The sequence below is a fragment of the Bos mutus genome, chromosome 18 (genome assembly GCF_027580195.1).
Source record: "Bos mutus isolate GX-2022 chromosome 18, NWIPB_WYAK_1.1, whole genome shotgun sequence".
NCBI classification, from domain to species: Eukaryota; Metazoa; Chordata; class Mammalia; order Artiodactyla; family Bovidae; genus Bos; species Bos mutus.
Window position 1 is genome coordinate 24,573,632 of NC_091634.1, and position 14,578 is coordinate 24,588,209.

Genomic DNA, 14,578 nt, shown 5'->3' on the forward strand with positions numbered 1-14,578 from the left:
CAGGAGGAGATGGGGGGCAGGGGGCAGACAGAGGATGAGATGGTTGGATGGCATCACTGACTCAATGGACATAAGTTTGAGCAAACTCTGGGAGATAGTGAAGGATAAGGAAGCCTGGTGTGCTGCAGTCCATACGATTGCAAAGAGGTGGACATGACTTAGAGACTAAACTGCAACAATAGCATTCAAGTCCTAAACCTGGGTGTTCTTGTTCCACCAGGAGTTCCATGACCCTGGCCACTCACCTCACTTCCCCAGAAAGTTTCCTCTTTTATAAAATGGGGGTCAGGAATCCTGGCTTACCTACTTACCTCATGGGGCTGTCATGAGGCTCAAGTGAGTCTAGGGATGTTTAAGTGTTTGGCTAACTGGGAAGCACTGCTCAGAGATGCTAGTTAATGTTACTGACTTGATGATTACCTGTGAGTTAAAAGCAATGCATTTGATTCTATAAAACTTAGCTTTAGAGAGAACCACAGAATGTTCCTCCATGAGGACAAGTTTATAGTACTGGGGATGCTGGTACTGTCTGTGACCAATTCAAGACCAGGTAGGGAGCCTTGGAGCCTTGTGGATGGATAGTAGCATCGTTATCTAGATGCAGTGATGGCAGGTTCGGAGATCATACCGTAGTCAGCCCTTTCTTCTCCGTACTTCTTCTCCCAGAAATTTGGGGCAAGGTGGGGGTTGGTGACATCCTCTCTGATGTGTTAGAATTTGTCTTGCTTTAATGTCTGGCCAGCTGCATGGCCACATATCACATGGAGGCACAAAGCAATTGACAGCATCCTGGCCATTTCTTATGGATCCAATATCTTGTGTCTGGGTTGTATTTCAGGCCAACTTTTAGTGAACTGGATCAATGCTTGAAGCACATAATGTAACATGATTCTTCAAGAGTTTGATTAATTGTGTCACAGTCACAGCCTCAGTTCAGGTTCAACCTTTTAAAAGTTTTATTATTGTATAAAGTGATCAATCAGGAGGAAAGGAAAGACAAATGCTCAACTTCGGCCATATCTCTCCCTCTTCTTTGTCAGCAAATGTTCCTCTCCTAGTCAGTTCATCTGGACCATGGTGGAGAAACTGGGGTTAAGGCAGCTCCATGGTAGAGCAAACTCTGAGCCAAGGAAGAGGCAATCAGGTGCTCTGAGTGGAAGGCACACTGCTCCTGGGCTAATCAGCCTTGGTTTTACAGAAAAAGAGCCTGGGGAGCTTTAAGAGGTTCAGAGTCCTGCATCCCACCCACAGAGATTCTGATGTTTTGGTCTAGGGTATGGTCGGAGCATCCTCTTGATTCCAATGGGTAGCCAAGGATAAGAACCACTGATCTGGTTCTAGAGTAGGTCTTGATAAAACCATCCAGTATGGCAAATTTATTATGGGGGCTCCTTGTTTCCCAATCTCTGCTTTCTCTCTCTCACTGTCTCCAGGATCCTCTTCTATATCTCATTCTGCTCAAACCTGCTTTCAAAGTGTTCCCCAACAGGGAATAAGTTGATAAAAACTTAAGGATTTAGATCTTCTAGAAGTGCATGCATTTTCACATGGGATTCTTAAAGTCAAAATGGCCCGAAGTAATCTAACTATAAGAGAAGGGTGACAAAGTGGCTGAGATGCATTTGAGCCAATAGCTTTCTAGTCATCATCACTGTAATAATAGTCAGTACTTATTATGAGCAAAACACTGTTCTAAGTATTCCACATATAAATACATATCTTTACTCATTGAATCCTCCAAACAGCCTTATAGTCAGGTATGCTTACACTGGAAAAACGAGACACAAGAGGGTTGAATAATGTGTCTAAGGTCTTAGGGCCAAGAAATGGTAGAGCCAAGGTCTGAACTCAGGAAGTCTGACTCCAGGTACCATCTTTTAACCATCACTGATCAAATGGCCTCGATGGTCCCTACCAAAGGCAGAATGGAGCCTGAGGGCTGGTTTTGTTTCTCCAAAAGGAGATGTTGGGGAACTGGCTCTTATTTTTCCCTCTCAAAGTCCCTGAGGCAGCACCCTCAATGGAAGATAGTTTCATTGTTCCTAAATGTTGCCCTTCCCTGCCAGAGGGTAAGACTTCTCTTGCTTCATCAACATCAGGCTTGGCTATGCGACTTGGTCACCAGAAAGATGTGAGAGGAAGTGACATAGGCTACTTCTGAGCAGAAGCCTTAAAAGCCATCTGGTTGTTCCTTTTCTCCCTTCTAGCAGGATATGGTTTTGAAGCCAGGGAGGAGCTGCTCCTTCATTCAGCCTAGGACTCAGAATAAAGATGAAATGGAGCAAAGATACAACCATCTAATTCGAATGGAATGGAGAAAGATGAAATGGAAGGATTACTTTGGTGCAATTTTGTACATGAAAAAAATATATATCTTTAAGTCACTAAGACCTGGGGTTGTTTGCAAATGCAGCATTATTTGGTTAAAAACTGATGGATACCGGTGCTAAATATAAAAATTTTTAAGCTCAAATGATAGAAATGCGCTAAGGATAATACTCTTAAATAACCAATTAAATACATTATAATCTGTAAAAGAAATATTGCAAAGAGGTTCAAAACAGCTTTCCACCTTCTACAGATACTTCTTATGCATCAACCCACCCCTAGCTCAGAACATTAAGAGATGGGAAGCATTTGCCTGGCTCAGTACATCCAGAATTCATTCACCAGTCTAATATTTACAAACAGAATCAGAAACAAAGGATGAAGTAAATTAAAAGTTATTTTAGGTTCGAGGGCATTGGATAGCATGGGAGAGAAAAAGTATATTATTTTTCTTTATAGATGGGAATTAGCAGCAAGTCTTGATAAGCCTCTCTCTTATCTGAGACAGAGAAAGAAAGAATCCTTAATACAAATTCTCTGTTCCATGCTTCAGAATCTGTTGCTCCTTTTAATTCCCAGCTACTTGCTTCTGTCTCTATATAGTTTACAAAGTTACAGCCCATGAGCTGAATGTGGCATGTTGAATCTTTGATTTGGTTCATATGTCGTGTTGGTGTTTACATCAAACTGATTGCCAACATTCAAAATTTGAGGTATTTCAAGTAAAAAAACAAGTATATTTCTAGCTTCTTTTGAAAAAATAAAAAATTCTGGTTTCACTGGGCCTAGAAACTGTTGATTAGAATGGAGCAGCTGCTGCCCCCTAAGGCCGAGCATGTTCTCCATAGTCCCCACCTCTCCCTACTGCCTCATTCTATTCCCACTTCATTTACTTGTATTCTTTGCTTAATCCATGCAGTCATTGGAGTTTGCCAATCTGCAGATCAAGTTCCTTCTTTTTAAAATTCTCTTCTGGCCTTATCTTCATTTCCTTTTCTTTCTTTTTTTCTCATACTTTGTCCATAGAAAGGAAGATCTCTCTTTGCCACCTTGAGGGCATTTACTCTTTGCCTTCTTCTTAGAAACTGAAGTGACCCAGCTTTGACAGTCCAGCTCTTTGGGTCCCAGAGAGAGTCACCTAACACTATCTAAGACCATTCTGGGGATGGAGGGAATGGATGCTTGCCTCTGGAAATCCTGACTATGCTTATTCAATGGATTCTATAATATTTACTGATTTGCATACTTGTGTAGCTCGAAGGTCTTAGAACAGCATAAACCTCCTGCCCACTAGATAATTCTGTTGCTTAACAAACCATAACAGCTCTGATTACATGCAGAATACGAGCAGTAAATGGTTTGAAAATGATTTTACTGTTTTCTGTTATGGAAACTCACATGTAGGAACATTATGGAACTGTTTTGAAATGTCTTTAGCCTTCCAAATGTAAAATCACTAGACTCAGATATTTCAGCAATTCCACATTTAAAATATCAGAGTTAATGAGACCTGCATCTGCTTTATTGACACCCCCACCAGAGGAAGCCATCCGACACCATGTGGATGAAGTAGTCCTCCGCTTGGTGGATGGGTGTTTCTACCCCTCTGGCATGCCCTTTTCTTTCCCTCACCAGATTCATTGCTGGACCAACTAACTCCTCATTGCCTAAGGACTACACACCAAGGACTAGGGCTGTGCAGACTGCAATAGGGACTGAGGGCATCAAGACATACGCTGAGGGGACTTCCCTGGTGGTCCAGTGGCTAAGACTCCACACTCCCAATGAAGGGGGCCCACGTTTAATCCCTGGCCAGGGAACTAGATCCCGCATGCTGCGACTAAAGATACAGCCTGCCGCAACGAAAATGGAAGATCCCATGTACTGCAACCAAGACCCGGTGCAGCCAAATATGCAAATAATAAAAATTTGAAAAAGCACTTATATAACTTTAAAAAAGACATACACGAGGGTTCCCAAACTCAGTAATAAAGTCATTCTGAGAGTTCTCACGCCAGCACTCAGCTAGCTGCAACCTTCTCTGGCATGCCTTCTAAGGAGATTAAGACTGGATATTTTATTTTGTTTCTGATTTAGTTTATTTGAAGGTTTTATGATATCTTAGTTGAGCGGCTCGTGGGACTTCCAAATAAACACGCTGACTTTAAAAATGGCACGTTGTTTTTATTTATTTCTTTTAGGTGCCCGGTAACCTCAGGGTATATTAGGCAGCTTTAAATTATAATTAAAATAATAACTGTGGACCTAAAACAATAATAGACATTGAATTATGTGAACACCAAATTAGGATGTTCAGAAAATCTGTTCGAAGGAAACCAGGGTAAGCATGGAATTAAAAAAAAAAAAAGTGATCTTTGTGGCAATGTGACCAAAAGAAATTTCTCCCTAACAGCAGCCTTTTCTTGCTTTCCTCCAAGGCTACTCAAATTTTTATTTTTTGCATTTGGTGGACTTTGGGTGTGTGCAGGGGCTATCCAGTTCTTTAACTGACCTTGCTATGATTTTGTAGACAAGAAAAAAAATCTACTTGTCATCTGAGAAAAATCACTGTAGTTTAATGATTTCTTGAAAATTTCTCAAGTCCGTGAACACAAGCAGTAGAGGCTGACACTGTGCTGCACTGAATGCCAAATCCTCAGAGTGCTTCTGAGTCCTTCTAAGACACACACATCTGCATTCCTCCATCTGTCATCTTAGCTCATCTTCTCCCAACTGTTCTTAAATTAAATGACTATGTCTAATGGGAGATTTTCTCAGAAAAGCTTATGAGAATTTGTCCAAAGGCAAATTAAAACGTTGCAATGTAATCACTCAATTCAACTCACTGCTTGGCTGGTCTCCGTGCCTACTCTTACTCAAAGGAGTTCGTCAGGGCCCCGTATGGGGAAAAGCAGGAAGAAAATCCAGTCAAGGGAAAATGGGACCCACTGGCTAACAGAGCGTCAGGGCAGGAAAATGCGGCAGAGAGGATCCAAAGGCCAGGGTGACAGGCATGGGAGGTGTGATTAACGGAAAACAAACATCTAGCTCTAGACCCTCCTGGCAAGATGCTCAACCTCAGGGATGTGAGAATTCACCTTCCCTCACACCCATGTCCCCAGAGATGAATGGAGAAGGGCTCCTGCAAGCGTCACAGGCCACTAGGATTGACAGGACTCTTCAGCTTGGCTGGCCATTGCCCTTTTATTACCCCAATGCTCCACGTGAATTCTTTCTTAACATTGGGTTGACAGCTTTCCCAGAAACTCCACCTTTGTGGGAATTTATGCCAAACAGATAACTGGGAAGATTGACCAAGCACAAGGATGTTCCTTTAGAGCATTGCTGAAAATACCATAACTACCCATGCATAGGAGATTTGGTAAGTAACTGGCAGTACATCCAACACTGGGATGCAACACAGTCACTGAAAAGAAACACACAAATCTGTAATTCACCCATGTGGTACACGGCTTTGGACAACAGGTAACTATGATACCACTGATTTAAAATAAAAGACACATACAAGTATATGTCTACAGACTAAGCATTTGATAAGATGCCATTCAGGTTAACAGTGTTTATTCTGGGTGGTAGAATTTGGGGTAATGCTACTTTTCTGTCTGCTTTGACCAATCACTTTGAAAAGAGATTATATATTTTCTTTATGATAAGAAAAAAGCTTAATGTTAGGTGTATATTTGAGAGATCAGCCTTGGTTAATGGCATATGAGTGTCTGTGCTGCTCTGCTTGTGTTGTCAAACCCAAAAAAGTCCTAAGGAACTGAATCTGGATAAAGGGGCTTTGCTGGGTCATGATGGGAACAGGGAGCTGATTGCCCCAGTGATGCTCCAATTCCGTATTCCCAGGCTACTACCGTCTAATCTGATCATTTTCATTAGAACTTTATGCTCCTTACTAAACATTCAAGGTGTTTCCTCAGATCAATGCTTTCAGTTTATCCTCAGATGACCTTTGCAAGGCAGCAGAGGGCAGGGAATATGAACTCTTAATCTGGGGACCTGATGAACCTGTGGCTCTGGGACTGGAGGGAAACCACAGCACTGCTGGGACCAGCATCCTCCTTTTCCATGTCTCCATTCAGTGCTTCTTTGCCTAACCCACAGACCTTCACTTTCGGAAATGACAGGGAAAAGCTTTGAAAGAATCTTTTTAATAACTCAGGAAATGGAATGGAAAACTTCTGCCCTTTCTGTGCATTGAAATGCCCAAGAACTGGATTATCTCTGATGAGAGTGCCAGTTAGGAGAAATGTTTTTGGACCTTGTAAGGCTATCAGTGATCCCAATTCCTTCTGATGCTGCCGAGAAGGCTTCCTTCTGAAAGTCTGGAGACTGGGACAACAGTCTTGTCCTACCACGAGCTGTTACAAAGGAGGCAAGGGTTAACTTCTCTGGGTCTCAACCTTTTTATACATACAATGAAGTGGGGAGCTACATCAGTCTTACCTGTCTCAAGTCATCCTTTGGAAGATCAAGTGATAGATATGAACGCCCTCAACTCTTGACTTCTCTCTGACCTTCTCTAGAAGAGCTGGCTGTCCCCACTCCTTGCCATATTCTTATAATAGACTACCACTTATGTTATAGGACTCGATATTTCTGCCTGCCCAGCAAGACTCTGAAGAACAAAGTCAAGAATGATTCTGGAAGGACTTCTTTGGTGGTGCGGGAAGTAAGAACTTGCCAGTGCAGGGGACAAGGGTTTGTTCCCTGGTCTGAGAAGATCCCACATGCTGCAGAGCAACGAAGCCTGTGCACCACCACTACCGAGCCCGAGCCGCAGAGCCCAAGAGCTGCAACTACCAAGCCCACATGCTGTAACTACCAAAGCCTGTGTGCCTAGACCCTGGGCTCCGCGACAAGAGAAGCCACCACGAGGAGAAGCCTGTGCACCGCAGTGAAGCGTAGCCTTCACTCGTTACAACTAGAGAAAGCTCACACAAAAGCAGCAAAAACCCAGCACGGCCAAAAATAAAGAAATACCTTAATTAAATAATTAACTTAAAAAAAAAAAAAGAATAATTCTGGGGACTTCCCTGGTGGTCCAGTAGTTAAGACTCCACACTCACAATACAGAAGGCTCAGGTTCAATCCCTGGTCAGGGAACTAGATTCCACATGCCACACAAGTAAAGATCCTGCATGCCACAATGAAGGTCAAAGATTCCGAGTGTGCAGCTAAGACCCAGTGCGGCCAAGCAAATGAATGAATGAATAGATAAATATTTTAAAAAGAATGATTCTGATTCAGTACAACTCCATCCCAAGACCTAGCACAACACACAGCAGGCAGTATTTTCAATTAAAGCTTGTTGACCAGATGAGTGGTTTGAAAGTGCTCCCCCAGTTGGACGCATCAGGAGTTGTCACTGTGAAACTGACGGAACTGTCCTCTTTCTGTACAACAGACGGCTTACTATTCATTTTTTAAAAACGCCACACTTTCTCTCTAAGGCTATAAGAGCATGTGGAATAAGAGTAACAACTGCTGACATCTGCGTGACAATTTGTGCCCAACTGAATGAATGAATAGGGATGATTTGCACATGAAGCCTACTACATGAACTTTCTCATCTAATTCCACCAACCTCCCTTTGAGGTAGGTACCAGATACTGAAGCTGAACCTCAGAGAGCAGTCTACTTGGAGTCCAGAGACAACCAGTCTGGAATCCATTCTCAAGCCAGTGCTCTTGACCACTTTTCCTTGCCATGCCTGAAACCAACTTGAGCCAAAAAACAGTCTGATTTAGTACCTCCTCACTTTCATGCATTGGAGAAGGAAATGGCAACCCACTCCAGTGTTCTTGCCTGGAAAATCCCAGGGACAGGGGAGCCTGGTGGGCTGCCGTCTATGGGGTCACACAGAGTCGGACACGACTGAAGCGACTTACCAGCAGCAGCAGCAGCATTTTCATTCTGACTTGGGATTTCTATAGAGTTGTTGTTGGTGGTTTAGTCACTAAGTCGTGTCCAACTCTTGCGACCCCATGGACTAGAACCTGCCAGGGTGCTCTGTCCACAGGATTCTCCAGGCAAGAATACTGGAGTGGGTTGCCATTTCCTTCTCCAGGGGATCTTCCGCAACCAAGAACTGAACTTGGGTCTCCTGCGTTGCAGGCAGATTCTTTATTGACTGAACTACAAGGGAAGATCTATAGAGTCAGCCTCTTCCAAATCCTCTTTCAACCAGTCAGTGTTTGTCAGGTTAAACTAAACAAGTCCACAAGGAAGGCTCCGACGGGCTGGGTTTTATCCCTTCTGCCTTCTGACGGCAACAGTTCACCTTTGGAGCCTTAGCTGAAATGTGGTCTTTTCCTTTGTTTCTTAAATGTTCCCATTTTCTTCTACTTCCCTCTCAGTTTCCTGTTAACCAGCTGAGTGACAGAAACTCAATGCTGACCACTTCATTAGCCGACGACCTTGTCCCTCTGGCCTCCTGCCCCGCTGGTTCTCCTGGGCAGGTTGCCTTACGTCATAAGCCCTTGTTAAGGGTCAGGACCTTGGAGCCATCAGCACTGGGCATGTTGTTTTAATATATATCTAGAGAAATCAGGCCTGTCGGATCACATTAGGCCCTATTTGGGAACCGAATGCCAATCCCCATGGTGGAGATGAACTGTTACCTTTGACATACAATCAGGGCTGGTTAAGGAAAGCCCTTCTAATCTGTCTCTGCCCTCATTGGCTGGGATGTCCCTCTTCCTGTACAGAAAAAGTCCTCATAAACAGCAGTGTTGGTTGAAAAGGACCGAGGCTAAGAGATACAGCATGTGTCTAAAACCAAATGTGTTAATGAGCATGAGGGTGGGCGTGGTTATGTGATAAGTCAGTACCATGGGAGCCCGATGGTAAACGGGCGAGTTGTTGGCATGGTGCTAAAATCGTAAAATTGACAACCTCCATCTGTTGAGTGATTACCCTGTGGCAGGCATCAGACTAAGCATCATGTGCATTAGGCCATTTGGGCCGCATAATAACCTGGAGGTCAATGCTACCATTAAGCCCATTTTACGAATGGAGAAACTGAGGCTTAGAAAAGCCCAGTGCTTTGCCCGAATTCACAAAGCAATTCAGTGATAGAGGAGTGCAGATTCCAAAGCTGCTTCCAACCACCAGGCCACCACGATCCTGCTGTGATACTCCGTGGTCTCTTCTTCAGGGTGGGATTTTAGGTGGTGTTCCAGAGAACCATAATGCAATTAGGGAGGGGCCCCAAATATCTCACTTGACCCAACAGAAGATTTGTTTTAAAACGGAGTCTGAGACTAAGCCAAGACTCTCTCTCTTTCTCTTTTTCTTTCTTCCCCAGGATTGGTTTTAAACTCATTGCTACCTCCCGTGGGAGTCTGGCTGGACATATCCCTTGACAGGGGCTAGAAATAGCTCTCAAAGCCTATTTTTAAGGGAAATGTGATGTCAGAAAATGAGGCAGCGATGGACATCACGAAAAAGAACACACCAGAATGGAGTCAAGGAGTGCTTAGCCAGGAAATGCTCAGAGAGACCAGGAGGAGGAAGGCTGACAAAGAGAGAAAAATGGGCAAAGACATACTGGGGAGATGGAACTGCCTTCCTACCTGGGCAGCATGTTTCTGTCACATTCCTGTGTCCCGCCCATAGTAAGCTCATTTTTCTATCTAGACAAACAGGGCCTGACAAAACACACGCAGAATTGCCCACTTGCCTCTTTCCCGGAACCTCAGGGCACAATGCAGAGGTGTCTAGTAACACTTTTATTTCCTTTGAACTGTTTGGTTTTGTTTGGTGTCCTTGTCTGGCGGGTTAGCCTTTTGATTGCGTTAACTCACCTGGTATAACATTTTCTTTCATTGAGAAACAAGAAGGCTGGAACTCACCTCTCTGATTCTGGCAAGGCTGGACACCATCCAATCACGCTCGGCTAGACTTCTGGAGGCTGTAAATTATATCTTCGGAGCTGAGAGAGAGAAGAAAGAACAAAAACACGGTTGGGGAGACACTCGGTGGACCTTCATAGGCCAAGTGGGAAACGAGAGAGAGGATGAGCCCATCCTTTCCCACTTATTTTTCTTGGGTACAATTTGCATTTAAGGGAAGGATTTATCAACGTCGTTTCCACCTGGGCCACCAGCAAACGACCCAGCTACCTGTGTTCATTCCACGCTGACCAAGCTGGAGAAAATCACCTTCTTTCACTGGAAAAGGAGACTTTACAAAAGCGACTCAGGGCTGCTAGCCTCAATAGAGCATCTGATATTAATCAGAAATTATACAACAGTCTAAAAGTTGAACCAAAGAAATTTTGGTAGAAGGGTCAGGACAAGAACGAGGAAAATCGAAAGTGAAATCCCGCGCTGATTGAAAGCGACTGCGGCGCCTGCATCTCTCCCCAGCCACCGCGTAACTGCCTGCCTATCCCGGGAAGGCCTTCCGAGGGTGTTAAACTACAGGACGCTCGCCTCGCTTTCCACTCCCCTTTCCCTGGGTAGCTGCGGTGAGCTGGCTGCCGAGATGCCGCCCTGAACCTATCCATCAAGTCGAGGGAAGAGAGAGTTAGAAAGGCAAACATTATCTGGGATCAATATCTTTACAAATCCAAAGGAAACCCCAGCTCCCGAAGGGTTAAGCCTGGGAAGGAAAAGCCATCAGGCTGTTTAGTGAGCTAATGTTTTTATTGATGGGGGGGTGGGGAGGCCTTTAAGTCCCTAACAGGAAAACTGGGGAAAAGTGGCAGATTGTTTGGCTGGGCAGAAAGGAGAAGGGAAGACCATTCTATATGCATAGTTTATATATACATGACATACGTATTTGCCACGCTCTCATTCTCCCGGCTTTCAAACCTCTGAAATCCATGTAATGCGTAAGACTCTCTGTAACCTTGAGTACTATTCAGTACAAGGTATTTTTTTTTCTTGCTCTTATCCCCCTCCCCAAGTGGAATCCACATCTCCCCCTAACAATTCTGCTATAATGCACATCTCAGACTAATGCCTGCGTTGAAGAGCATGTCTTCATTTAACAACTGTGTTATAAAGCACATCTCAGGCTAACATTCCTAGGATAATCCATATTTCAACCTAACTACTCCGGCATAACACTTCAATCTAATTCCCCCACTGTAAAGTACATTGCAATCTAACACCCTCATATAATGTACATCTCAGTCCATTATTTTGTATTTTGTAAGCCATATTTTGATATGTCTTTTCCATTAAGGAGCGGGACTGTCTGGAGACAACGGCTAGCCCTACGCTGAAAGCTCCCGTGGTTCTCACAGCGTCCTTTGGTGACAGGCTGCTGATGGATATGTTTCTGAACTTTCACCTTTGCCATCCTGGGTTCAACTCTGGCTTGTTTCTGTACTGCAAGCCTTCAGCCTCCTGTGGGGAGCAGGGCTGAGCAAGGAGCCCTGCTTGGTCCTGATGGGCCTCCTCTCATACTAACCAGCAAGGCGGGCCACCTCAAATGATCAGAGTCTACCTCAGGAGAGGGCCATCTGAGGCCAATGTCAGGGTCAGGGGTCAGGGTGTAGCTGCTGGCTAATAGAGTGTAAGCTAACACTGTTGTCAAATTGCTGCGCTGAACGACAATGCCTGCCTCCTGCTGATGACCTTACCCTGGGGGAGGGGGTGCTATTGGCTTTATTGGAAATCTGCCAGTCTCAGAGGTGATGGAAGCAGCTGATCACAGCTAAAGACTGTTTGATTGTTGAAGGACAGCCTGTTCTGTGGTTGGTCCCCAACTGAAAGGCTTACAGAGCTGCTTATTGATGGCTGAGTTTTCTACATGTAATGGAGTTCTCTTCTGTTTCACAAGAAGTTATGTTACCATTCAGTTGTGAAGGTGGGCTGCGGTGGCTTGGGGACATGGGATTTTTCAGAATCAAGAGCCATGAAAGTGATGCTGTCACTGACTTCTGGGAAAGCACCAACCACCTACTGCTGGTTGAATGGGGCTGACTGGTTCTTGAGAGGAAACCAACGCACAATGAATTGACAATAGATGTAGGAGGTCCTTCTCTTCCAAGGCATTTTGGTGAATGTGAAAGAAGACAATAAATGCATGTTCTAAAGAGATTTAGTGTTGCAAGCATCAACATTTCAGCCTCAAATTTTCAGCCTATCCTATCTATGCAGGAGGAAGACGTTAGATTTATCTAGTAGTGCCATATAACCAAATTAGTAGTGCCATTAAGTATTTGATGAAAGGGAGTTACTGAGACTTAGAGTTCCAAAGTTTTCCGGAATAGTATGAATTCTAGAGAGACAAGTACAGGAGGCAGAGAACAAAGTTTAGAGATGAAAAATGATTTTTATAAACTACATATGGATCATGGAGGATTACCAGGTAGTACAACCCTCATTGCAGCCTGCTAAGATAGACAATAAAAACTAGAAAGCATAAATAGGAGAACAGCTTATTGAAGTTGCAACGTCCCCGAGCCACCGCAGCCCACCTTCACAACTGAATGGTAACATAACTTCTTGTGTGATGCCTTGAAGAAACTCATACAGATATGGTAGCACTTGTCTTTAAATCTCTCATTTAATAGAGATGGTGACATACTTTGTGGGGAGAAAAGTAAGCTTATAAAGTGAACTTGAAGGGTTTTTCCTAGAAAAGAATCAACTGAGGGTGACTTATCGATAACCTTCCAGGCTGTTACGTGACAGAACAAGCCATGTGGCTTTCAGCCAGGTCAGCATGGTTAATCACACGCAGTGAGGCTCTGGCTTGACTATCATTACTATTTTCACCTCTGAACGTCTCAGTTTTCTTTTTTTGTTGAGGGGAATCCTACTCTTCACCCTCCACAGATATGAGGAGGATTAATTCAGCTGTTGAACCATTAGCAGGGTACATGACACAAAGTTTGCATTCAGTACATGTTAGATTCCTTTCCCTTAAACTGTGGCCTGGACTTTCTGATAACAGGCATTAATAAATATGGGGGTCTAGAACTACATACCTTCTCTTTGTGAGTAAGCAAGACAACCAGTATTTGGAAAGTTTAGGTCCACTTGACCACAGGAGGATGACCTAGACCAGAAGTTAGCAAACTATGGCCCACTCCCTACTTTTATAAATAAAGCTTTATTGGAACACGACCATGCTCATTCATTTACATATTGTCCATGGCTGTTTCTGCACAGTAGTAGAACTGAGTTGTTGTAATAGAGATGGTGTGGTGTGCAAAGCCTAAAGTATTTGCCATTTGACCTGTTACAGAAAACATTGACCAGCCCCAAACCTGTGATGAAGGAACACTCTTTCTCTCTTTTGTTTGAAAACAAAATGCCATGTGGAAATCCAACATGCAAAGCAGGTTCAAGCAGCAAATATTTCTTCAGGGAGTTAAACTCAAACCTATTTAACAAACACAATACTGTTGGTGGAACTTCTGAAGCAACTTTCATGGTTCCATGAACCACTTTGAAGACTACAGACTGTAAAAGTCCCTGGAATCTTTTGGAAGTTCCTGGAAACTCAGTGATCTCCTGAGAGATTAGAGAATGGCATAGTAAAAAAAATTAACTAACCATGTGATGTTGGGCAAGTCAGTTAACTTCTCTGAGCCTCTACTTTCTCATTTTAAAAATGAGGATATTGGCCTCACAATTTGTTGTCAGGATTAAATAATGTAATATAAAAGTGAAGTCACTCAGTCGTGTCCAACTCTTTGTGACCTTATGGACTGTAGCCTGCCAGGCTCCTCTGTCCTTGGGATTTTCCAGGCAAGAATACTGGAGTGGGTGGCCATTTCCTTCTCCAGATGTAATATAAAGCACTTGAAATAGGCCCTGGCTCATAGCTATGTTGATTATTACATACTAATGTTACATGTTATTGCAACTGTTGGGGGCCTTCATGTGCACCGTAGAGTCCATCTATGTATTGCTCTAAATATCCCTAGCAACATATCCTGTTAATTAGTTAATTCAGTTGGTCACTCACTCAACACATATTTTGTGTGCTGAAGCCAGTAAATGCCAGCTGCACACCTAGTCTCCTCTTGCCCTGTCTCTTTTGGCAGCTCGCGTTGGTGTTTATTGCTCCACATTTTAAACGGAGTTTCAAAGTGACACCACTGCTCAAAACAACTTCCTACTCCTCCACATCCGAAGGCTCCACAATTAATTTTTCAACTATCAGTTTGGTTTCAATGCCTACCAAGTAATTAGACCTTAAAGGCTCTTTATGGGGATTTTATCCTGTCAGCGAATGTGAAGGAAACAATAATTATTAT